Raw genomic sequence first — 6,000 nt, 5'->3', positions numbered from 1 at the left:
GGTTTAATATATTTCACAAGGTGCCCTTTCAGATGACACGTGTTTCGGTCTCCCTTGAGACCTTTCTCAAATTAGGGCTTTTGATTAAACGTAACACATGAAGAATATTACATAGCATATTCCAACATAAACATAAAAGAGTGTGTCAAAACACATGTTTTACTCATTTTCCAATTAGATGGGAGAATAAACACACAATTAAGTACATAGTTACGAATCGAAAACAAAATGAGAAATGCAAAAAATATGATGAGAAATAAAATAAAATAAAACGCCAGACAAAAATGGGGTTGGAGAACAGCATGGAAGATGAGGGTCAAGAGATAGACAGAGATAACTTGTTTAGTTGGATGCTAAAGCCTCACTTTACTGGTGTTGCTCTGCATATAATAATAGTGACCATGCCTATCCACCATAAGCAGAAGCATTTGTTGTTTACAGTGACGTGTTACATTTTAGTTGCTGTTGCTCTTGTGTCTGGGACTCTCTCCTAAGCCAAGCACTCCTTCGTACCCTCCACAAAATAAAAAATCTGCTACAAAAATACTTTGTGCTGCAAGACTTCATTTCCACCAATGCGATACAATCCTAAAAGGAAATAAACCTCCCTTTTCAGGGAACAAAATCTCCCCATTTACTGGTCCCAAATGTTGGATGCTATTATGGCTGCGATATGAATACACCGTTTTGGTTGTAGTGCTGCTAATAGCACTTTAAAATGTATTTTACCTTTGGAAATGTGTTGTACTTCATTGTACAGCAAAGATTACATGGACAGCTTGGCTGTTACACAACATGTTTTTAGTTGTCAATTGTCATACATGCCAATTTTCTGTTGAATATCACTTATAATGTATACCACATTTACCTGAAGAGAAACAGATTCTAAAATAAATAAGACAATAGTCAATGTATAATACTGCAGCATATATGTGCTATTTGTAAAATAAACAATACTATTGACATTTGTGTGATGTAAAAACACAGCACCATCTGAAATGCTGAAGAATTGTTCAGTAGGAAAAACGCACACAGATCTGAAAACACTTTAAATGTGCCCTTCTGTTATAAAGTCTGTTTGGTGATAGTTAATTCTGGCACTCACACATAGACCTGCTGTGGAGTCACAATTTGGTCCAGGAAGCTGTATTGTACAGAATGTACATTATATACACAATCCAGTTACTCTTGTACTATGTACATTGACATGAAGTACAGGACAGGCACAGGGAGGGGTATTGGACTTCCTATGAATGTATATAATGTACATTCTGTACAATAAAGCTTCCTGGATCAACTTGTGACTCCACAGCAGGTCTGTGTGTGAGTGACAGCATGAATGATCACCAAAATGACTTTATAACAGTGGCGACGATGATGAAAGAACCCTGGAAGTAAGGAAACACAAAAGAGAAAATGGACTGACAGAGGAGAAGCTACAGCAACTGAAATACAGCAAGGAGACCTGTGTGGGGGGTGGGAGAGGGCGGGTGGAAACAGCCGTTAAATGAGAGACCCACCGTTCCCCCATGTGTAAAATAATGCCATCCTGCCCAGCAAGTGTGCATTGATGTTGCTAAGGATTCCCTGGGAAGGAGGCCCTTATCCATCAAAAATGCATTCCCAGGAATCCACATTCAAGGAAAACAAAAACTGGTATTCCACAGTCACGGGACTATGAACGTTTCTAGTTCAATAAGAAGAAAAATGAAAGAGAGCTTCAAATATACATGTAATGACTTATGAGCGTCTGCAGGAATCCGCAGGTGGCGTCAGTGCTCCATGTATCTTTGCAGTGTGCGTTTATAGAGATGTGCCGTTAGTGATGCTGGTGTTTTCATGAGGAATACAACTAAAGCTTAAAGCAGTGGAACTGTGGAAATAGTGGCTGTCTGTCAGCGCCCCGTAGTTTCTGAACGGGATGCAGTGCTGCGGGCAAGCTTGCCGGATTTATTAGAAACAGCATCAGTACAAGTGACGTTTGGCGTCCGAGGCTCAGTGGAGTCCGGCCCTGTCCGTGACGCAGAATAAATGATCACGTGATAGAACGTTCGGTTCGTGGTGGCCAGGAAGTTGCAGAGAAGTTCTCTGAGCGTGATGTTTTCTTTCCGAAGCGTAATGACGTTGCACCATTGATGTGCGTCCCGACGTGCACGTGCCGACGTGTCCAGGAACTTGCTTTCAATGGATCCGTTTCAATAAAGGAGGGAACTCCACCTGGAAGACGGTTTTATTGTTATTTTTGTCCACGGAACTGCAACATGGGTGGCTTTTTTTCAGTAGGGTAAAAGAAGCTACATGAGGAACGTTTTTCTTTTGGCAACAACAGTGTGATGTATTAATAATTATTTTTTTTGTTTTGTTTCTGTGACTAAATAACAGAAGTTGTTATGCATGCGTAACGTGCCTAGAAGCAGAAGTTCTGGGCAGATTTTGCACATAATGTTAAAGCGTGCGGACGGAAATATTGGTTTGTTCATATATTCATAGGAAGTCAAACGGATTTGTTGAACTATGAGAGAAATAATGAGGTGCACAACAGGGTGGATGGACATTGATGGATTTATTTATTTTTAGTAATAATGCAGTAATCATGTGTTTAACAATGATTTTTCTTACAGGAATTATCACGGTATTGCTGGTTTTGGGTTTCAGTTGTATGTATGGTGCGTTGCCCTGATCAAGCCAGCTCTTATTGGATCGTTGCAACAATTGGGTATTTTAAAGGAAACATTTTTTTAAATGAATTTTTGGAAATATATAAATGAATAAAGCAAATGTTTACATATACAATGAGAATTATTGGAAAGTATTTCAATGCAATGTATTGGAGGTATGTGTTTATGGTTCAACATTTGAATGTCCAGTTGAATGACTAATCCCCCACACTAACGTGAGATGGGGGTTTAGATTCTATTAAAGACAAGGAGGCGATTATTATGCATATCAATCTTTACTCTGAAACCACAGCAGCAAAGAAAAAACTTTTACAAACAAAAAAGTTTCAACAACAGAACTAGATAAAGTTCAATGTCAATGCATGGGGAACTCCCCAAACCACCATGGAGGATATGTCATACCCTGCAGGGGACCAATGAGCAGGGACCCTCCTCTATATATGTCCATTACTCTAACCCCAACCCCTCTTTCTGTAGCTGACTTGCACCAGACGCCCAAAGGAACGGTTGAACTGTGTAGCGCAGAGAAAAGGATCCAGCGAAACCAGAGATCTCAACCTTTCCGCAGCCTGAAGCAATGAAGAAGTTCTTCTGGATAGGACTTCTCACCCGAAATCACGCACTCCAGAACTTTTAACTGCGATCCACACTCCTGAGCAGAACCTCAACTCGTACCTGTAAGAACAACAAGCAAGAAGGGTGGGTGGTTGGGAAGAACAACAAACCAAAGAATGTTCTAACTTGAACCACCTGTGTACATGCGTATCACAATTGTCATATCATATCATATCCAGGGTGGGTGGGAGGGATAATAATCGCCTCCTTGTCTTTAATAGAATCTAAACCCCTATCTCACGTTAGTGTGGGGGATTAGTCATTCTATGACAAGACAGGAGGTTCATATTATGCAAGTTCAAAGCCCTTGCATCTCATTAGTACGTACAAAATGATCCAATATAATAGATAATATAATAAAATAATAGGAAAGGAAACATTTTTTAAATGATTTCATTAAATCAATCTGTTGACCAATCAGAGAATTGCCCAAAACTAGGTTGCCCGAAAAGCTGTCTTATAAGGCAAAGTCAAATCCACTGCAAGAAAACAGGAAATGTGCCAATTCCAGCGTTCCTTAAAGGCCACCAAAACTAACTGGTTAAAAGAGGGGAAAACATTGAACAAAGTTTTCCTATACTAATAGGTTAGGACAAAACCATCTGAAATAAACACCTATGTTGTTCAATCAAATATTCAAAACGCTTAAATTCGTACCATTTTTTGGGGACCTAGAAAGCAAACCAATGAAAACAAACACCTAGCTCTCCTGGAGATAAAGAAAAGTACCCCATAGGGGTGAAAGTCTTATAGGTTCCATCCCATGCATTAAAGGAAGATATCGCATTAGAAACAGGGCATGTCACAGAACTACACTGAGGAACCAAGAGGGAAAGACAAATCTTCAAAAGGGTAAAATGGGAGTAAAAAATCATTTTAATAAATTTTGTAATAGGACAATCCATCCTGAGCGGAGCTGAAAAGCAATAGAATTAATCTACAATTGTCTTCAGACATATGTGTATACTAAGGAGGGAAGTCTTCTGGAGAAGCTAAACCCCACCTGAGAAGCTAAACCCGTCAAACTGCCAACACGGAGACCCTCAGACCTCCCGAACTCTTGAAGAAGGACTCTGCTACCATGACAAAAGGCAGATATTACAAACCTGATCCTTAAGAGGCCAAACTTGGCAAGAAGAAAAAATGCATCCGACATCCAATCACTACCATTATAGTGATATCTAAACCCCCTTGTAGGTATGCCCGGTGCTTGAACCTTGTTCCCTCCTCCCTGGTGATAAATCCCCTAGAGGATCAAAAGTAACCGAAGGAGGATACCAAATTTCCAAAATCTTAGCAAGACTCTAAACTGCAAAGAACTGATCACTAAACAGTTAAACTGAAGGTGTACACCAGAAGAGGTCCAACCTATATTTCAGCCAATTTGCAGATCTTTGAAGCTCACAGCACCCTGAGCTGGCACCGTACTGCAAACAAACTCTTGTGAAAACCCCAAAGGTCCACCTGCCATGCAGGTGACTATGATAATCAAGTCATCAACCAAATATATATCCCAGCACTCTGGTAATCGTAGCGGCAGACACCGTCTGAAAGTTAATGTATAGACTCTGGAACGCATCGTGATAGAGGGTCATAATAACGTGGATGGGGGATAGTATCACTCCCAGACCCCTCTATCCCACCAAGGGATATTGAGCCTTCCCAAAAGAGGAGAAACCTCCCCCACTTATCCAAAGGAAAAACCTTGCAATCCAGAAGAAAACTACCCTGAGGACCACATTAAAGCCCCGCTTTACACCGTTAAGAGAAATAAATACCCACTAGCGCCTCTAACCAATCCCCTGACTGTGAACAGGCTCCGGTTAACTTATTGAAATACCAGAGATTAGCACAAAGGAAAGTAACAGACAGGAGGGAAATGCTCAGTGCGAGTCTGCACTGGTCACCCGCCAGAACTCCTGTAAAAAGGAAAAAACGGAAACCATTGGATGCTCCCAGAGGTGTAACATAATGATGCAATCTCCCCCAAGGATGGCAGGAAGGGGAATGAGGGGGAAAGGACTCTGGATAATTATCAATGCCCCGTAAATGCAAGGTTGAGAAGAAATCTGGGACCACTGTCCCCTCAAACCCTGAGGTCTGAGTCACTGTATTCATGTGAGGCTGACTGGCCACTAAGGGAATCAGGGGAAGGAAAAAACTAAGCACATTGTCCATAGCAAAACAGTACTTATACAGTACTACGAACCCTCAGGTATATGAGTGGTGCTTATCACTACTACGAACGTTGTGTGGTGTGAGGTGTTCACTTATCGATCTCAGCAGGATAAAAGACTGATGTAGACCTTTCCAAAATTAGGAACCTGTATCAGAAGGGTCAGCGCGGATATGAAAAGAGCACTCTAAAGAGGTTAAGCAACGCTCATGAGGGTACAGAAGCCTGCGTGTACTCCTCGAGCAGAGGAGAAGTTGCAACACACTGTTAGACGGTTAGCTGAACCATAGGCCAAGCTTTGGGAGGAAAAACATGGGGCAGGCACCAGAAAGTTATTATTTGGCAACTCGTCTAACTGATACCATCAAGTGTTTCCAAACACTCCATCCAAGTAAAACATGGTTGCTCAACTTGTCATGTAAAAAACTGAACGGTTACCCTCGAGCTGACCCTGTCTCCACCAGAAACCAATAGAATAAGGAATGTCCAATGGGACAAAAGTAGGGGAGAACAAACGTCCCCACTAAAGAG

This window comes from Ambystoma mexicanum, chromosome 6p, assembly GCF_040938575.1.
Source record: "Ambystoma mexicanum isolate Mex_15411 chromosome 6p, UKY_AmexF1_1, whole genome shotgun sequence".
Lineage (NCBI taxonomy): Eukaryota > Metazoa > Chordata > Amphibia > Caudata > Ambystomatidae > Ambystoma > Ambystoma mexicanum.
The sequence above is the reverse complement of the archived record's forward strand: the minus strand, read 5'-3'. Positions refer to the sequence as shown.